The sequence below is a fragment of the Gorilla gorilla genome, chromosome 15 (assembly GCF_029281585.2).
Source record: "Gorilla gorilla gorilla isolate KB3781 chromosome 15, NHGRI_mGorGor1-v2.1_pri, whole genome shotgun sequence".
NCBI lineage: Eukaryota > Metazoa > Chordata > Mammalia > Primates > Hominidae > Gorilla > Gorilla gorilla.
In genome coordinates, this window is record NC_073239.2 from 36,141,939 (window position 1) to 36,161,255 (window position 19,317).

At 48.8% G+C, this 19,317-nt stretch overlaps 1 long non-coding RNA gene and 3 other non-coding genes across 4 annotated transcripts; 3 read left to right on the forward strand and 1 right to left on the reverse strand.

The window, feature by feature from the left end:
• The first annotated feature begins 9,847 nt into the window (after nucleotides 1-9,847).
• TRNAY-GUA (transfer RNA tyrosine (anticodon GUA)) lies at nucleotides 9,848-9,941 on the forward strand. Its single transcript has 2 exons — nucleotides 9,848-9,884; nucleotides 9,906-9,941. It is a non-coding gene; the product is annotated as a tRNA-Tyr (tRNA).
• Nucleotides 9,942-10,707: 766 nt separating this feature from the next.
• LOC129526586 (uncharacterized) lies at nucleotides 10,708-12,874 on the reverse strand. Its single transcript, XR_008671254.2, has 2 exons — nucleotides 12,761-12,874; nucleotides 10,708-11,231 (listed from the first exon to the last, which is right to left on the reverse strand). It is a non-coding gene; the product is annotated as an uncharacterized lncRNA (long non-coding RNA).
• Nucleotides 12,875-13,085: 211 nt separating this feature from the next.
• TRNAY-GUA (transfer RNA tyrosine (anticodon GUA)) lies at nucleotides 13,086-13,179 on the forward strand. The gene is made up of 2 exons: nucleotides 13,086-13,122; nucleotides 13,144-13,179. It is a non-coding gene; the product is annotated as a tRNA-Tyr (tRNA).
• A 2,385-nt stretch (nucleotides 13,180-15,564) lies between these two features.
• Nucleotides 15,565-15,658, forward strand: TRNAY-GUA (transfer RNA tyrosine (anticodon GUA)). Its single transcript has 2 exons — nucleotides 15,565-15,601; nucleotides 15,623-15,658. It is a non-coding gene; the product is annotated as a tRNA-Tyr (tRNA).
• The last annotated feature ends 3,659 nt before the right edge of the window (nucleotides 15,659-19,317 follow it).

The window sequence follows — 19,317 nt, forward strand, 5'->3', positions numbered from 1 at the left end:
GAGAATCGCTTGAACCCGGGAGGCGGAGGTTGCAGCGAGCCGAGGTTGCGCCACTGCACTCCAGCCTGGGCAACAGAGCAAGACTCCGTCTCGGAAAAAAAAAAAAAAAGATGGAGTTGGTTACATCAGACTTCTTTCACTGTTATAATTTTTGTAAAGGTGGTTTCACCAGCTGCACTCTTCCCATAGCTTCTACTGAGAAACTGGGGAGATTGCCGGCGGTGGGGAATCTGGGTCTAGCGAAGGTCTCAGGCAGTCTGCGCTGATACTAATTTTCCAGGTCAGGAGAGACAAAGTAGTCACAGTGGGCCCATGTTTCCCCAGTGTGTCAAGCCAAAAGGTTAAAATAATAGGCACTATGGACTTAAAGAAATCAAAATTAATTTTGTCCCAAACCAAGTTGAGAACCGTAGTCTGGAACACAAACAGTGCAAACTGAGAATGTGTCCCAGAGTGGGTTACATGAGGCACGGTATTTACATGTTTTTTCTAAATAAAAAAATCAAAGAAGGGGGCAGTGAAGCAAAGGTGACATTTTTACAATTTTGACTGATGTTTAGTGATGGTATTCACAGACAAACAAAATGTGTGGTTAACATATATAGGGATAGGGTAACAAGTAAAGGAGTATGTACGCATCTTAGGGTTTGGAGGGGAATGACTGATGTTATCTTGCTGTTAGAAAAAGGAAAATTCAAATAAAATGTTAACATGGGCCCACAATGGCTGCAGTTGGGCATATGGGTAATAAAACCCAGGCCTATAAACTAAAGCTGATCTCTTGCCTGTGTAACTGGAGTTTGTTAAATATTTCACTGACAGGGACTGGTCATGAACCTGTTTATCAGATGTAGAACAAAGACAGAATGGAATTAGTCACCCTTCCTCCACCAGACTCTAAGATGCTTAACCTTTCTCCCTACTCACTCAACTGTATATTTACCTTATGTATGGCATCACTGAGCACTCATCAGAATCACAAGAATGTAACCATTGTTTCATTAACCACTTCTCCCTCCTGTGCCACACACATCCCCGTTAGAAAATTTAAGTATACTGTGCCTCATGTAAACTACTTTGGGACCTATTGTAGGTCTATTCTAAGTCTGTGTTCTCAGGCATAACTCCTCAAACTTGGCTGAGAATAAATCTAACCATGACTTCTTTAAGTTCAAGTGCCTGTTATGTCACTTTTCAGTTGACACTGCCTTTGTGCTTCATCTGCTAGGCAAGGTTACAATCAGTAGACATCAGCGAAAACATTTGACATGGCTGGGTGTGGTGGCTCGCGCCTGTAATCCCAGAACTTTGGGAAGCAGACGTAGGTGGTTACCTGAGGTCAGGAGTTTGAGACCAGCTTGCCCAACATGGCAAAACCCTGACTCTGCTAAAAAAAAAAAAAATACAAAAAGTAGCCAGACATGGTGGTGTGTGCCTATAGTCCCAGCTACTTGGGAGGCTGAGGCAGGAGGATCACTTGAACCTAGGAGGCATCAGGTTGCAGTGAGCCGAAATCATGCCACTGCACTCCAGCCTGGGCAACAGAGCAAGACTCTGTCTCAAAAAAAAAAAAAAAAAAAAAAAGACAAAAAAAGACAAACTTTAGCCTTTCAGGCTAGAGTTCAGCTTTAGTTCATAGGTCTAGTTTCTATTACCTATATGCTCAACCTGCAGCCATCTTGGGCCACTTTTAAACATTGTTCTTTCAGATTTTCCTTTTTCTGACAAGTGCCATGCAGGAAAAATCAGGAGGGGGATGGGGGCAAGGGCTTTGTCCAGACAACATTTATGCAGATTGTATTCCTAGTCTGGCCTGGGGCCTTGTCTTCTTGCATGATGACTTTGGGAGGAGGGTTGCAATTGCTTGAGCCTAGAGACAAATATCTATTCCTTTTTCCTTCTGTTAGTTTTCTTGGTTGTGGATCAACAAAATGAAGATGTCTCCTAGAAGAGTAAAATAGTAAGGTCAGCAAGTCAAGGGTTAATGCGCCAGGCTGTAACAAAGGTGTGAGTTCTAGCCTCACTGGGGCTCCAGTTGCTTCAGTTTTTATGCTCTGGGATGTATTTACCAAGCTCAGATAACTTCACTGGTGAATTTTAATAAATGTTTCAGGAATAATGACAATTCTACACAACTTCTTGCAGCAAAACTGGAGAGGAGATAATAATTCTCAACTCTTTACATGAGGACAGTGTATTCTGATATTAAAAGCAAAGATACTTCAAAAGAAAGAAAACTACAGGCCAGTGTCTCTTAAGAACATGGAAGCCAAAAAGTTTAACATAACTTCGGCGAGTTGAATCCAACAGTATATAAAATAATGATACATCAGAATCAAGAGGGATTTGTCCCAGAAAAGCAAATTTGGTTTGATATTCAAAATTAATCAATGTAATTTATTATATTAACAAACTATATTATATTAAAAAGAAAAACATGTTTATATCAAAAGATGTAGACAAAACATTTGTCAAAATTTCACATTCGTTTATTTATTGCTTACTTATATTTTTAGAGATGAGGGTTTCCCTCTGTCCCCCAAGCTGGAGGGCAGTGGCACAACCATAGCTTACTACAGCCTCAACTTCTTAGGCTCAAGTGATCTTCCTGCCTCAGCCTCCTGAGTAGCTGGGACTACCAGTGTGTGCCACCATGACCTGATAATATCTTTTTCTTTCTTTTCTTTTCTTTTTTTTTTTGAGATGGAGTTTCGCTCTTTGTTGCCCAGGCTGGAGTGCAGAGGTGCGATCTCACTGCAACCTCCGCCTCCCAAATTCAAGTGATTCTCCTGCCTCAGCCTCCCGAGTAGCTGGGATTACAGGCGCCCACCACCACATCTGGCTAATTTTTTTGTATTTTTAGTAGAGATGGGGTTTCACCATGTTGGCCAGGCTGGTCTGGAACTCCTGACCTCAGGTGATCCTCCCGCCTCGGCCTCCCAAAGTGCTGGGATTACAGGCGTGAGCCACTGCGCCTGTCGCCCTGACAATGTTTTAAAATTTTTCATAAAGACGGGTTCTCACTTTGTTGCCCACGTTGGTGTTGCACTCCTGGGCTAAAGTGATCCTCTCATCTTGGCTTTCCAAAGCACTGAGATTATAGACATAAGCCACCAATGCCCGCTACACATTCGCTTCTCATATAAACTCAGCGAATTAGAAGTAGAAGGGCCTTTTCTCAATCTGATAAAGGGCACCTACGAAAAACTTTCAGCTAACAATACACTTAATGATGAAAGACTGAATGATTTCCCTGTGAGATTAGGACAAGCAAGGACATCTGCTTCCATCACTATCATCAGCAATGTATGGAGATTCTTGAACAGTAATGCAAAAAAATAAAAATGGAAGCCATCCATGTTTAAATGAAGAAGTAAAACTGTTTTATTCCGGGCTGGGCACAGTAGCTCACGCCTGTAATCCCAGCACTTTGGGAGGCCGAGGCAGGCAGATCACCTGAGGTCAGGAGTTCGAGATCAGCCTGACCAATATGGAGAAACCCCAAGTCTCTACTAAAAATACAAAATTAGCCAGGCATGGCGGCACATGCCTGTAACCCCAGCTACTCGGGAGGCTGAGGCAGGCGAATTGCTTGAACCTGGGAGGTGGAGGTTGCAGTGAGCCAAGATTGTGCCATTGCACTCCAGCCTGGGCAACAAGAGCACAGGGTTCTCTTCCAAGGCAGGTTCCAACCAACCCAACACATATTGGACCTCTGGCATTCCAGGGACTTGGTGTCCTCCATTTGCAGAAAGTCCAGTGACCCAGCTCTAACTTTGTGTACTCTTTGAGAGATCAGCTGATAGAGTGGAGGACTGTACACATCTGTGGACATCCTTAGGTTGCTGGTTCAATTCCTGCCTGAGGGAAGTGTCTGAGTCTTTTGTGCACACACCAATGCTCCCTGGCTGCACCTCTTCCTGGTCAAACGCCCTGCTGTCGCCACACTCTCCCAGGCAAAACCCAGCAAAGCCTTATTCAGATTACCTAGCTTGCCATGCCTTTGCTGTTGCCAGTACACTTCAGTGCAAAGTGCCCCTTACTTCTGATTTGTGACCCAGCCAATCCCCCATCCGAACCCTTACCATCTCAGGGCTGCTTCATTTTTATTCACAGGGTGCTTTTGGACCTAAGCACTGCTGGGGAATCTGGCAACACAGCTGGATTCATCTGTGACCAAGCTCTCCTGACCAGGTTGGCAAACCCTGGAAGGCCAAGCTCCCAGGAGACCATCAAGCATTCAGGACAACAGTGTAGGGTCGAGGACAACCATGATACCATCCGTGAACTCACTCTCTCCCCTTCATTTCCTTCTTGGGCTATTACTACCTCACCTCTGTCTCTATCTCATTCTCTCTCTCTCTTTCACAATTTCTCTCTCTATCTATTTCTCTCTGTCTGTCTCTGCCCCTTCTCCCTAGCACTCTGTGTCTCTCTCATTCTCCTTTGCCGGAAATGTATAGACTCATACAGACAGAAAATGCTCATCCTTGCTATGTTGTGTCTACTTGGGGAGACAGCAGCCACCCTGAGAATTTTCTAAGGCAAAGAACCTCCATTGGCAAGGTCAGGTTGCCCCATGGGATGAGGACATGGTGTGTCTACCCACTCACCCCTGTCCTAAATCCCTCAAGCCTCACCTTTCCTGAGTCTTCACATCTTTTTATTTTGCTACAGCTGGGCTTGGCTCCTGCTGGAAGAGTAAGGATACCTAACACTCACAGCTTAGTTCAAAGATGTCAAAAACACCTGCCACTTAGGAGGCTGCGAGAGCAGGAAGGAAGTACAAAATGGCAGGCTTGAAAAGAGCTTCAGTGACTTGGGAGAGTTGGGGATTGTTGGTCTATGACAGGAAACAGAAGTGAAACTTGAGTGACATCTGTCATCATACAGCGGCACACAAATTCACCTCCTTAGAAAGGCCACTGCCTGGTGGGTCTGAGCAGTTTGGACCTTTTGCACTAGGATCTAGCAGCACAGTTGGGCTCTCCTACCTCTGAGAAAAATATGCTGAAGCCCAGTCAGAGAGAATGGAGCAGAAAATGGACTGGGCTTTCACCAACCAGTGGAGCTTCACATCTGTGGAGATGTAGTGGGTTTTGTGGGTATGGGGCAGAGAAGAAAGCCAATGAGTGTCCCTTGGTCTCATCCCAAGATCTCAGAAAAATGTGCATCAGACACTTGGTGTACAGATGCAACCTATCACAGAGAGCACTCTAAGCCCAGTGGTCCATGGGAGCATGGCCCTCTGAAGCCCTTTGAGGACTGGGTCCCTGCCCTCCCCTTCCCTCTATGGCCACAAGAACTGCTTCACTGTGGGTCTCAAACTTGAGACTGTATGTGTCTTCTTCTCCTGGAAAGCAGCAGATGATCTCCCCCAACACTGCCTATTCCCTTCACGTTCCCCCGGCTGTGTCAATCTTTCCCACTTCTCACTGCTAGTGGAAAGGAGCCAAGACGTGGATTCACCAGTGCTCTGAGACGATTGTATGGCTGTGGAGCTGCAGAGAGACCCCAGTCTCCAATGACACCAAAAACAGAGACCAGTGAACAGGGACCAAAGGTAGCACCTTAGGTCTTCATTAGATATGTTCCTGATGGGACATGGAGGCACAGGTCCTCTGAAACCTCAGTTTGGTGTTTTGAGGGCAAAAGCAGAAGGGGGCCAGGTAGTGGGCTTTGGTGACCAGCACAAGCGAGGGTGAACCCCAGATGCCCACTTTTCCAGTCTGGGACATGACAGAGTAGCAAGGGGTGTTCATGCATCTGACTCTCACCTTTGGCCATTCAGACCCACTTAGCATAAGACAGGGAGTGGACTTAAACTCAATGGACGCTAGGTCCCTTGGGGTGGCTTGCTGTACCCCCACTAGGTGTTCAGCTGGGGGGTGGGTGTCTCCATGGTCTTGGGGTGGTGGGCATACACCAGATGGGATCTGAAACCTTTGCCAAAGACGTGGTGTCAGGAGAAACTCACACCTCTGTCCTCTACCACCATTTTTTTGTTTGTTTATTTTATTTTATTTTATTTTATTTTTCCAGGAAACCCACAGAACCTTGCTGATATGGTTTGGCTGTGTCCCCACCCAAATCTCAACTTGAATTGTATCTCCCAAAATTCCAACGTGTTGTGGGAGGGACCCAGGCGGACGTAATTGAATCATGGGGGCCAGTCTTTCCTGTGCTATTCTCGTGAATAAGTCTCACGAGATCTGATGGGTTTATCAGGGGTTTCTGCTCTGCTTCTCTTTCATTTTCTCCTGCCACTGTCATGTAAGACGTGCCTTTTGCCTCCCACCATGATTCTGAGGCCTCCCCAGCCATGTGGAATTGTAAGTCCAATTAAACCTCTTTTTCATCCCAGTCTGGGGTATGTCTTTATCAGCAGCGTGAAAATGGACTAATACAGTAAATTGGTACCAGTAGAGTGCGGCATTGCTGAAAAGATACCCAAAAATGGGGAAGTGACTTTGGAACTGGGTAACAGGCATAGATTGGAACAGTTTGGAGGGTTCAGAAGAAGACACGGAAATGTGGGAAGGTTTGGAACTTCTTAGAGACTTGTTGAATGACTTTACCCAAAATGCTGATAGTGATATGGATAATAAAATGCAGGCTGAGGTGGTCTCAGATGGAGATAAGGAACTTGTTGGGAACTGGAGCAAAGATTATTCTTGTTATGTTTTGGCAAAGAAATTAACAGCATTTTGCCTCTGCCCTAAAGATTTGTGGAACTTTGAACTTGAGTAAGATGATTTAGGGTATCTGGCAGAAGAAATTTCTAAGCAGCAAAGCATTCAAGAGGTGACTTGGGTACTGTTAAAGGCATTCAGTTTTGTTTTTGTTTTTTTTTTTTTTTTTGAGATGGAGTCTTGCTCTGTCGCCCAGGCTGGAGTGCAGTGGCGCGATATCGGCTCACTGCAAGTTCCGCCTCCTGGGTTCACACCATTCTCCTGTCTCAGCCTTCCGAGTAGCTGGGACTACAGGCGACCGCCACCACGCCCGGCTAATTTTTTTTTGGTATTTTTAGTAGAGACAGGGTTTCACCATGTTAGCCTTGATCTCCTGACCTTGTGATCCGCCCGCCTCGGCCTCCTAAAGTGCTGGGATTACAGGCGTGAGCCAACACGCCCGGCGGCGTTCAGTTTTATATAGGAAGCAGAACATAAAAGTTTGGAAAATTTGCAGCCTGACTATGTGATAGAAAAGAAAAACCCAAACCCATTTTCTGGTGAGAAATTCAAACTGGCTGCAGAAATTTGCACAAGTAGCAAGGAGCCTAATGTTAATCCCCAAGACCATGGGGAAAATGTCTCCAGGCCATGTCAGAGACCACCACGGCAGCCCCTCCCATCCATCACAGGCCCAGAAGCCCAGGAGGAAAAAGTGGTTTCGTGGGCTGGGCCCAGGGTCCTAGTGCTGTATGCAGCATAGGAACTCCGTGCTCTGTGTCCCAGCTGCTCCCCCTGTGGTTGAAAGGGGCTAACATACAGCTTGGGCTGTAGCTTCACAGGGTGGAAGCCCCAAGCCTTGGCAGCTTCTACGTGGTGTTGAGCCTGCGGGTGCACAGAAGTCAAGAATTGAGGTTTGGGAACCTCCTCCTAGATTTCAGAAGATGTATGGAAACGCTTGGATGCCCAGGCAAAAGCTTGCTGCAGGGGTGGGGCCCTCATGGAGAACCTCTGCTAGGATAATGTGAAAGGGAAATGTGTGGTCAGAGCCCCCACACAGAGTCCCTACTGCGGCATTGCCTAGTGGAGCTGTGAGAAGAGGGCCACTATCCTCCAGACCCCAGAATGGTAGATCCACTGACAGCTTGCACCGTGCACCTGGAAAAGCTGCAGACCCTCAAGGCCAGCCCAGGAAAGCAGCTCGGAGAGAGGCTGTATCCTGCAAAGACACAGGGGTGGAGCTGCCTAAGACCATGGGAATCCACCTCTTGCATCAGTGTGACCTGGATGTGAGACCTGAAGTCAAAGGAGATCATTTTGAAGCTTTAAAATTTGACAGCCCCGCTGGATTTCGGACTTGCACGGGCTCTGTAACTCCTTCGTTTTGGCAAATTTCTCCCATTTGGAATGGCTGTATTTATCCAATACCTGTACCCCCATTGTGTCTAGGAAGTAACGAGCTTGCTTTTGATTTTACAGGCTCATAGGCAGAAGGGACTTTCCTTGTCTTAGATAAGACTTTGGACTGTGGACTTTTGGGTTAACGCTGAAATGAGTTAAGACTTTGGGGGACTGTTGGGAAGGCATAATTGGTTTTCAAATGTGAGGACATGAGATTTAGAGAGGCCAGGGGCGGAATGATATGGTTTGGCTGTGTCCCTACCCAAATCTCAACTTGAATTGTATCTCCCAAAATTCCCACGTGTTGTGAGAGGGACCAGGGGGAGATAATTGAATCACGGGGGCCAGTTTTTCCAGTGCTATTCTCAGGATAGTGAATAAGTCTCACAAGATCTGATGGGTTTACCAGGGGTTTCCGCTTTTGCTTCTCTCTTATTTTCTCCTGCCTCTGCCATGTAATAAGTGCCTTGGACAGGAGCGGTGGCTCACGCCTGTAATCAAAGCACTTTGGGAGGCCGAGGAGGGTGGATCACCTAAGGTCAGGAGTTCAAGATCAGCCTGGCCAACATGGAGAAACCCCAAGTCTTTACTAAAAATACAAAATTAGCCGGGCGTGGCGGCGCATACCTGTAATCCTAGCTACTCCGGAGGCTGAGGCGGCAGAATCGCTTGAACCTGGGAGGCGGAGGTTGCGGTGAGCTGAGATCGCGCCATTGCACTCCAGCCTGGGCAACAAGAGTGAAACTCCATCTCAAAAAAAAAAAAAGAAGAAGAAGAAGAAGAAGAAGAAGAAGAAGAAGAAGAAGAAGAAGAAGAAGAAGAAGAAGAAGAAGAAGAAGAAGAAGAAGAAGAAGAAGAAGAAGAAGAAGTGCCTTTCACCTCCAGCCATGATTCTGAGGCCCCCCTAGGCATGTGGAACTGTGAGTCCAATTAAACCTCTTTTTCATCCCAGTCTCGGGTATGTCTTTATCCGCAGCATGAAAACGGACTAATATACTTGCCCTACTTCAGAAAGAGGAAGCCTCTGGGGGAGAAAAAAAAAAGAGTTCTTGGTCAGTTTGCAGAGGAGGGAAGCCAAGCCCCAGGTGGGCGCTGGGGAGGAAGGAGGGTATCACAGTGCATCTGCGAGCCCTGGGCGAGTTCTTCTCACCTAGTCCCATTTGTTCTCTCTCTCTCACTTCTAGCACACTTGAATGCGCCAAAAAGCAAGCATAGGACACTGTAGGGAAAAGGGCGGAGGCACATCGGGAGAAGGGGCATGTGTGTGTTGGCCGGGAAGGGAGTAGGAAGGCCAGAGTTTTAGGAAAGGGCTGCTTAAGGGCTGCTTAAGGACTTCTAGCAGACCCTGAAGCTGGTCTGCGGATAGCGACCGCCCACCCAGAAGCTTTCCGAGTTCTTCTTTCCTCCTCCTGCAACCCCTGTCCCACAGGATCCACCCATCCACCTCGCCCATCCCTCTGATCGAGCCCTCTCACCCTCTTGTTTTCTTTCGCTGAGGGCTGTCATCCTCACTTGTAAAAAGGGAGATGCACAGGTGGAGGAAGGCCACAGGCGAGAGCCTCCCGTCCTGGATTGTGGCTATCAGCGCCCTGGGACGCGAGGAAACCACACTCGGAGGATTTGCTCCACCCTGAGAGGTGCGCGGTGGCAACCAGCGCAAGGTTCTCTTCTAAGGCGGGTTCCAATCAACTCTAAGTGTGTTGACTCCAGCCTTCCAAGGACTTGGCTTCTTCCATTTGCGGAAAATCCAGTGACCCAGCTCTTGCAGCGTGCACCCTTCGATAGCTCAGCTGGTAGAGCGGAGGACTGTAGATTGTACAGACATTTGCGGACATCCTTAGGTCGCTGGTTCGATTCCGGCTCGAAGGAAGTGCCCGATACTTTTGCATGCAATGCCACCTGGTGCCTGGTCAAACGCCCTGCAGCCTCCAACTAGTACCCACCCACACCCTCCCAGTCAAAAGCCAGAGAAACCTTTCCTGATCACCTGTGCTGTGGCCAGGAAACACGCCCGTAAGCCCACTCATTCTTCCCACAGTCCAGGGACAGGTACTCTTCAACGCAAAGCGCCCCTTGCTTCTGCTTTGTGACCCAGTCAGCCCCTCTCCCCAACCCCCTTCGCACCCCCACCATCCAGAGCTCTTTCACTTTTATCCACAGACTGCTCTGGGTGCTGAGGGCCACCGACTCTAGCAACATTGTGTGCTCACCATTGATAGATCTCTCGATCTATTAAACCAGTGGGCCCACCATCAACTCCTAGAAGATCAAGCCTGCTGGAAGAGAAAATGGTCAGAGACAACTGTGACATCCTCAGGAAAAAAAAAAAAATGCTCTCTACGCTCTCTCTCTCTCATCTCCTTCTCCGGGTCTCTAGCAAATGCTTTTCTATCTGAGCATTCTCTCTCTCTCTCTCTGTTTTTCTCTGACTCTATTTCTCTCATTATCTTTTGCTTGTAATGTATAGATGTATACAGACAGAAAATGTTCATTTCTGTTTTGTTTTGCCTATTTGTGGGAGAGAGCTGCCGCCCTGAGATTTTCTTAATAAATAGGGCTTCCACTGGCTCCATAACATTTTCCTTCAGGTTGAGAACAAAAATGTGCCCCCTTCCCACATACACCAAGCCTCACATTTCCTGAGCCTTCACACCTTTTAATGTTGCTACAGTAAACTTTGGCCTCCTGCTGGAAGAAGAAAGATACCTTCCACTCAGTTCAAAGTCTGCAAAAACACCTATACCAAGTGTCTTACTGGTTGTGAAGGTGTGAGAGAGGGAAAGAGAGTATAAAAGGGCAGACTTGGAAAGAACTTCAGTGACCCGGGAGGGTTGGGGGCTGTTGGGTCCATGGCAGGGAGCAGAATTGAAGCTTGGGTGGCAGCTGCCACCTTGCAGAGGTACACAGGTTCACCTCCTTAGGCCACTGGCTTGTTGCATCTGAGCAGCATGCTCACTTTTATGTGGTGGCTCTGCAGGCACAGCTGGAAGGTTGCACCTTCTACAAGAGGAAGATGGCTGGCACAGTCTGAGAGCATGAAGCAGGAAATGGGCTTGACTTTCACCAACTGGGCTTCACCTCTGGGAAGATGAAGTGGGTTCATCAAAGTATGAGCCAGAGAGGAACCACAATGAGTGTCCCCTGGTCCCATCCTATGCTCTGGGGGAAAAAAAAAAAAATCTTCAGACACTTGATATACAGATGAAAATTATCACAGAGAGCACTGCAAGCAAAACAGTGATGGAAATTTGGTTCTCAGAGGCCTTCTGGGAACCCGGTGACCACTCTCCCCTACCCGATGGGCATAACTACTTTTTCACTCTGCGTCTCAAACTAGAGACTACACATGTCTTCCCCTCCTAGAAAGCAGCTCCTGTTCTCCCCCTACGGCCTATTCCCTACCTCTTCTCTGTTGTATCAGCCTTTCCTGCTTCCCACTGCTGATGGAAAGGGGCAGAGCTGTGGGCTCACCAGTGCCCCAGCAACATTCTGTAGCTCTGCAGCCCCAGAGAGATCCCAGCCTCGAATGACATTGCTGCAGAGATCAGCAAACAGAAACCAAAGTAGAACCTTTGTTCTATACTGGATATGTCCTTGATAAGATGTGGCGGTACCAGGTTTTTTGGAACCTAGGCTTGGTGCTTTGAGGGAAAAAACAGAGGTGGGCCATTGAGTGGTGTTTGGTCATCAGCAAAAGTGTGGGTGATCCCTGACCGTGACTTTTCCCCTATAAACTCAATAAAGGGTGGGTCTTTTGGGTTCAGCTTGCTGTGCCACCAGTACCTGTCTCACTGTTTGTGTGGGTGATGAGTGGTCTTGGGATAGTGGACACACACCATATGGGATATGAACCCTTTGTAACAATTTGGGGCCTAGGTAAGGGGTCCAAAGCTCACCTGGTGTCCTCCATCAGCCCCCTTTTCTTTCCAGGGGCCCCTACTTTAGAAAGCAGCAGCCTCTGGGAAAGGATTCTTTGTCAGTAGCAGAGGATTGGATCGAAGCTTTTATGCTGGCCTTTGGGGTTAGAGGTAATGGGTATCACATGGTGATCTGTGAGCCCCTGGCCCTACTCTCTCCCCACATATCTTTTTTTTTTTTTTTAATTGTCTCTGTCGCCCAGGCTGGAGTGCAGTGGCAAGATCACAGCTTACTGTAGCCTCGAACACCCGGGCTCAGATGATCCTCCCACCTCAGCCTGCTGAGTGGCCAGGACCACAGGTGCAGGCCACCACACCCGGATACTTTTAAAAAGTTTTTCTGTAGAGATGGCTTCTCCCTATGTTGCCCAGGCTGATCTCGAACTCCTGCGCTCAAACGCCCCTTTCACCTCGGCCCGCTAAATTGTTGGGATTGCGGTGCGAGCCACCATACCTGGCCTCCACCTATCCTCCCGCATTTCCTCCCTCTCTTCCCATTATGCCTCAATACTCCAAAAAGTGAGCATAGGACACTGTGGGTGGAAGGGCCGCGCACATCGAGAGGAGTGTGTTTGAGGTGGTGGGAAGTAGAGGACAGGCTGTTAGGGCAGTGCCCCCTTATGGTCTTCCATCAGACCCTGACGCTAGGCTGGGGTTGGAAGCTGCTTACACCACGCCCATGCTGGTTCTCCCCTTTTCCTCCTCCAGTGTCCTCTCCTCCACTGGACCCACCCATCAGTCTCACCAACCCCTCTGCCCTCGCCGTCTTACCTCATTTTCCCTCTGGCCACTAAGGACTGTCATCTTCACACGCAGAAAGAGCGATGCAGAGAGAGAGGAAGGCCACAGGTGAGAGCTCCTCCTCGTGGATCGCGGCTATCAGCGCCCCAGAGACGCCAGGCACCCCCCCCCCCCGCCCCGCCCCAACAGCCCAGAGGATTTGCTCTGTCCGGAAGGGGCGCAGTGGAGACCGGCGCAGAGTTCTCTTCCAAGTCGGGTTCCAATTAACTCAACGAGTATTGGATCTCCGGTGGTCCAGGGACTTGGCTTCCTCCATTTGCAGAAAGTCCAGTGACCCAGCCTTAGCAGTGTGCATCCTTCGATAGCTCAGCTGGTAGAGCGGAGGACTGTAGACTGCGGAAACGTTTGTGGACATCCTTAGGTCGCTGGTTCGATTCTGGCTCGAAGGAAGTGCCTGACTCTTTTGCGCACAATGCTGCCTGGCTGCACCTGTTCCTGGTCAAAGACCTTGCAGCCTTGCAGTCATAACTACACTTTCCCCAGGAAAACCCAACAAAATCCTGCCTTTCCTGATCACAGGCCTGGGAGCCTATTCATTCTTCCCGAATCCTCGTAGTCTTCAGCGCAAAACAGTGCCCCTTGCCTTGTGACCCAGCCAAATCCCAATTCGTGCCCCCACCATCCTACGCCTTTCCACTTGTATTTACAAACTGCCCACCCATCCCCCTGTTCCAGACCCATCAAGCTTCATCTTTCCTGAGCCTTCACAAGTTTTTATGTTGCTACAGCCAAGTTTGGCTACTGCTGGAAAAGTAAGGATATCTAATACTCAGTTCAAAGTCTGCAAAAACACCTGCACCAAGTGCCCTGCCTACTTGGGAGGGTGAGGGAAAGGGAAAGGGAGTACCAAAGAAGTGCAGACTTCAAAACAGCTTCAGTGATCCTGGAGAGTTAGGGGCTATTGGGTCCACGGCAGGGAGCAGAGGTAAAGCTTGAGTGACAGCTGCCTTTATACAGAGGCACATGAATTTGCCTCCTTAGACTGGCCACTGCCTCGTGGGTCTAAGCAGTTTGGAGCGTTTGCTCTGGGACCTAGAGGCATAGTTGGGTTCTCCTACTCCCAAGAAAAATGTGCTGAGGCCCAGTCAGAAATGGACTGGGCTTTATCAATCAAGTGAAGCTTCAACTCTGGGGAGCTGGAGTGGGTTTGGTGGGTATGTGGCAGAGAAGAAAGCCAATGAGCATCCTTTGGTCTCATCACATAATCTTGGAAAAAGCTTCCAGATGTTTGATGTAAAGATGCAACCTATCAGAGAGTACTCCAAACTGAATGGCCCAGGAAAGCATGGCCTTCTGAAGCCTGCTTAGGACTGGCTTGCCCCATCTACTACCTGCTGGGTCCACATGAACTGTTTAATTGTGCCTCTCAAACTGGATACTGCACATATTACTGCACATATCTTTTTCAAATGGAAAGCAGCTCCTGGTATCCTGCCACCGCCTATTCTCCCCCACGTCACCCCGACTGTGTCAACCTTTCTTCTTTGGTGCCACCAGTGCTCCGGGATGCTTCTATGGCTCTGGAGGCACAGAGAGACCCCAGCTCCAATGACACCAAAGGCAAAGACCAGCTAACAAAGAGGGACCAAAGGTAGCACCTCAGGCCTTCATTGGATATATTCCTGATGGGGCGTGGAGTCACCAGAGCCCTTGGAACCTTTGCTCAGTGCTTTGGGGAAAAACCAGAGGTGAGCCAACAAATGGGTTTGGTGGCTGGCACAAGTGAAGGTGAGCCCAGGTGCCCACTCTTCCCAGCTGTGCCATGGCAGAGAGTAGCAGGAGGTCTGTGAGGATCTGATCCTCACTCTCGGAGATCCACACCCACTTGCCATAAGACAGGAAGTGGACATAAACTCAATGGAGGCTAGGTCCCGTGGGTGTGGCTTCCTGTCCTCCTCTAGGTGTTCTGCTGCAGAGAGGGTGCCTCAGTGGTCTCGGAGTGGTGGGCACACACCAGATGGGATCTGAAACTTTTGGCAAAGATGTGGGTTCAGGATAAGGAGTCCAAAGCTCACACTTCTGTCCTCTACCTGGCTTCTTGTTTTTCAAGGAAACCCACAGAACTTTGCCCTACTTCAGAAATCGGCAGCTTCTGATTGGAATTCTCGGCCTGTTTGCAGAAGAGGGTATCTCACATGTGCCTCTGCAAGCCTGGGAGAGATTTCCTCATCTCACTTCCCAGTGCACCTCAATGCACCAAAATGTGAGCATAGACAACTATGAGGAGAAGGGCGGGGCACCTGGGGAGGAGGGCCCTGTGTGTGTGGTAGGGGAGGGAGTAGAGAGGCCAGACTATTATGGAAGCGCCCATTAGAGACCTGCACCAGACCCTGAGGTTGGGCTGGAGTTGTCAGCTGTCTATCCAGCGCCCATTAGGGTTCTCCTCTTTTCCTCCTCCAGCGTTCTCTCCCCGACTAGACCCACCCAACCACCTCGCCAATCCCTGTGCCCTCGCTGACTCACCTTCTCATTTTCTCTCAGGCCACTGGGGGCTGTCATCCTCACCTGTAGAAAGGTGGATGCTCAGGGAGAGGAAGGCTGTCACAGATGAGAGCTCCTCCTCGTGGATGGTGGCTATCAGAGCCCGAGAGACACCAGGCACCCTCGCCCAGAGGATTTGCTCCGCCCTGAAAGGGGCGTGGTGTCAAGCGGCGCAGGGTTCTCTTCCAAGGTGGGTCCCAACCAACCCAACGCGTATTGGACCTCAAGCATTCCAGGGATGTGGCTCCCTCTGTTTGCAGAAAGTCCAATGACCCAGCTTTGATAGCATGCACCCTTCGATAGCTCAGCTGGTAGAGCGGAGGACTGTAGATTGTATAGACATTTGCGGACATCCTTAGGTCGCTGGTTCGATTCCGGCTCGAAGGAAGTGCCCGATGCTTTTGGTTAAAAGCCCTGCAGCTTCCAAGTAGTAACCACACTCTCCCGGGCAAAACACCCACGAAGTCTTTCCTGATCACGTAGCTTCCCACGCCTTGCTTCTGCTTTGTGACCCCACTAATCCCTCTATTCATGCTGCCCCCTACTTCCCCACCCTGTGCTCCTTCGCTTTTCTTCACAGACTGCTCTCGAGCTTGAGCATCTCCGCTGGCTGTGACAAAACCGCTGTGCTCACCTTTGACAGAGCTCTCCTGACCAGGTGGGCAAAGCCTGGAAGGTCAAGTTCCCTGGAGAACGTCAAGCTTACTTGACAAGGGTGTAAAGTGGCGATAACCGTGGTATCTTCTGTGAAAACTCACCCTCTCACTCTCATCCATCTCAGGCTCTTTATCACTGCATTGAGATCTGACAGTCTCATGTTTGTCTCTGTCTCATTCTCTTTTTCTCTTTCACCGTTTCTCTGTCTCTGTATATTTCTCTTTGTCTCTGTGTCTCTGCCTCCCTCTCTCTCTCCCCTAAGCCCTCAGCCTGCCCCTCTCATTCTCCTTGGCTGGAAATGTATAGACCTATACAGGCATAAAGAAAATGTTCATTCCCACTTTGCTGTGTCTACTGTGGGGAGACAGCTGTCACCCTGAGAATTTCCTAACCCTAAGAACTTCCATTAGCAAGGTCAGGTTGCCCTTTAGGTTGAGGACAAGGTGAGTCTATCCCCTATCCCCATAGCTTTTCCCAAATCCCTCAAGCCTCACTTTTTCTGAGCCTTCACAACTTCTCATGCTGCTACAGCCGAGTTTGGCTCCTGCTGGAAAAGAAAGGACCTAATATTCAGTTCAAAGCCAGCAAAAACACCTGTGTTGAGTGCCCTGCTACTTGAGAGGGTAAGGGAGATGGAAGGGGATACAAAAGTGCAGGCTCGAAAAGAGCTTCAGTGATCCTGGAGAGTTAGAGGCTGTTGGGTCCATGGCAGGGAGCAGAAGTAAAGCTTCAGTGACAGCTGTCATTATACAGAGGCACACGAATTCGCTGCCTTAGGCCACCGCCTGGTGGGTCTGAGCAGTTTGGAGCTTTGGGACTAGAGGCACAGTTGGACTCTACCCTCACCCCAAAGGAAAACGTGCTGAGGCCTAATCAGAGAGAATGAAGTAGGAAATGGACTTAGGTTTTCTCCAACGAACAGGGGTTTCACCTCCAGGGAGATGGAGTGGGTTCTGTGGGTATGGGGCAGAGAAGAAAGCCAACAAGCGTTCCTTGGTCTCATCTCACCATCTCAGAAAAAATCTCCAGACATTTGATGCACACATGCAACCTATCACAGAGAGCACTCCAAGCCAAATGACCCATGGGAACGTGGCCCTCTGAAACCCTCTGGGGACTGGGACACCTGCCTCCACTACCTGCTGTGGCCACAAGAGCTGTTTCATTGCAGGTCTCAAACTGAAGACTACACATGTCTTTCTCTCCTGGGAAGCAGCTCCTGATCTCCCTCCACCTCCCTATTTCCCCCAATGTTCCCCTGGCTTTGTCAGCCTTTCCTGCTTCTCATTGCTAACAGAAGGAGGCCAAGCTGTGACATTGCCAGTGCCCAGGATGATTCTATGGCTTTGGAGCCACAGAGAGATCCCTGCCTCCAATGACACCAAAGGCAGAGACTAGCGAACACAGACGAAATGTAGTACCTTTGTCCCTTATTGGATAAGTTCATGATGGGATATAGAGACCCCCAGGTTCTTCGGAACCTCTGTTTAGTGTTTTGGTGGGAAAATCAGAGGTGAGCCAGTGAATGGGCTTTGGTGGCCAGCACAAGCAAGGTTGAAACCTGGGTACCAACTCTTCCTGTCTGAGCCATGACAGAGTAGCTGGGTTCTGTGAGCATCTGACCCTTGCCCTCAGAGATCCAGACCCACTTGCCATAAGACAGGGAGTGGACTTAAACTCAATGGTGGCCAGGTTCCTTGGATGTGGCTTGCTGCACCTCCAGTAGGTATTCAGCTGGGGGGTGGGTGTCCCAGTGGTCTTGGGGTAGTGGTGTTGTGGGAAGTCAGGGACCCCAAACGGAGGGACCAGCTGAAGCCATGAGAGAAGAATGTGGATTGTGAAGATTTTATGGACATTTATTAGTTCCCCAAATTAACACTTTTGTAATTTCTTATGCCTGTCTTTACTGCAATCTCTAAACATAAATTGTAAAGATTTCATGGATACTTATCACTTCCACAATCAATACCCCTATGCTTTCCTATGCCTCTCTTTACTTTAATCTCTTAATCCTGTCAGTTGAGGAGGATGTATGTCACCTCAGGACCCTGTAAATATTGCATTAACTGCACAAATTGTACAGCATGTGTGTTTGAGCAATATGAAATGTGGGCACCCTGAAAAAAGAACAGGATAACAGCAATGTTCAGGGAATAAGAGAGAGAACCTTAAACTCTGACCGCCAGTGAGCCGGGTGGAACAGGGCCATATTTCTCTTCTTTCAAAAGCAAATGGGAGAATTATCGTTTAATTCCTTTTCTCAGCATGGAACGTCCCTGAGAAAGAGAATGTGCACCTAGGCGTAGGTCTCTGAACTGGCCCCCCCGGGACATACCTGTCTCTTATGGTCGAGATTGCAGAGGTGAAATAAACTGCAGTCTCCCATAGCGCTCCCAGGCTTATTAGGAAGAGGAAATTCCCACCTAATAAACTTTGGTCAGACTGGTTGATCTCAAAACCCTGTCTCCTGATAAGATGTTATCAATGACAATGGTGCCAAAACTTCATTAGCAATTTTAATTTCACTTCGGTCCTGTGGTCCTGTGATCTCGCCCTGTCTCCACTTGCCTTGTGATATTCTATTACCCTGTTAAGTACTTGATGTCTGTCACCCACACCTATTCGTATCTCCCTCCCCTTTTGAAACTCCCTAATAAAAACTTGCTGGTTTTTGTGGCTTGTGGGGCATCACGGATCCTACCAATGTGTGATGTCTCCCCCGGATGCCCAGCTTTAAAATTTCTCTCTTTTGTACTCTGTCCTTTTATTTCTCAAGCCAGTCGACGCTTATGAAAATAGAAAAGAACCTACGTGATTATCGGGGCAGGTCCCCCGATATAGTGGCACACACCAGATAAGATCTGAAACATTGTCAAACTCATGGGGTCAGGGTAAGCAGTCCAACACTGACACTTCTGTCTTCTACTTCACCCACCCCTTTTTTTTTTTTTTTTTTTTTTTTTTTAGACAGGGTCTCTTCTGTCACCCAGGCTAGAATTCAGGGGCATAATCATAGCTCACTGTAGCCTTGAACTCCTGGCCTCAAGCAATCCTCCCACCTCAACCTCCCAAGTAGCTGGGACTACAGGCTTGTGCTACCACACCCAGCTAATTTTTGTAATTTTTGTAAAGATAAGGTTTTGCCATGTTGCTCAGGCTGGTCCTTGCACCTTTGCTTTTTCAGAGCCCACAGAGCCTTGTCCTACTTCTAAAAGTTGCAACTGGCAAAATATTTCTGGTCGGTTTGCAGAGGAGGGAAGCCAACCACCAGGGTGACCCCGAGGGAGGAGGGGTATCACATGTGCCTCTGCAATCCCTGGGAGGGGTCTCCTCACCTAATTCTATTTGTTCTTTCCCTCACTTCCCAGTACACCTCAACGGGCCAATAA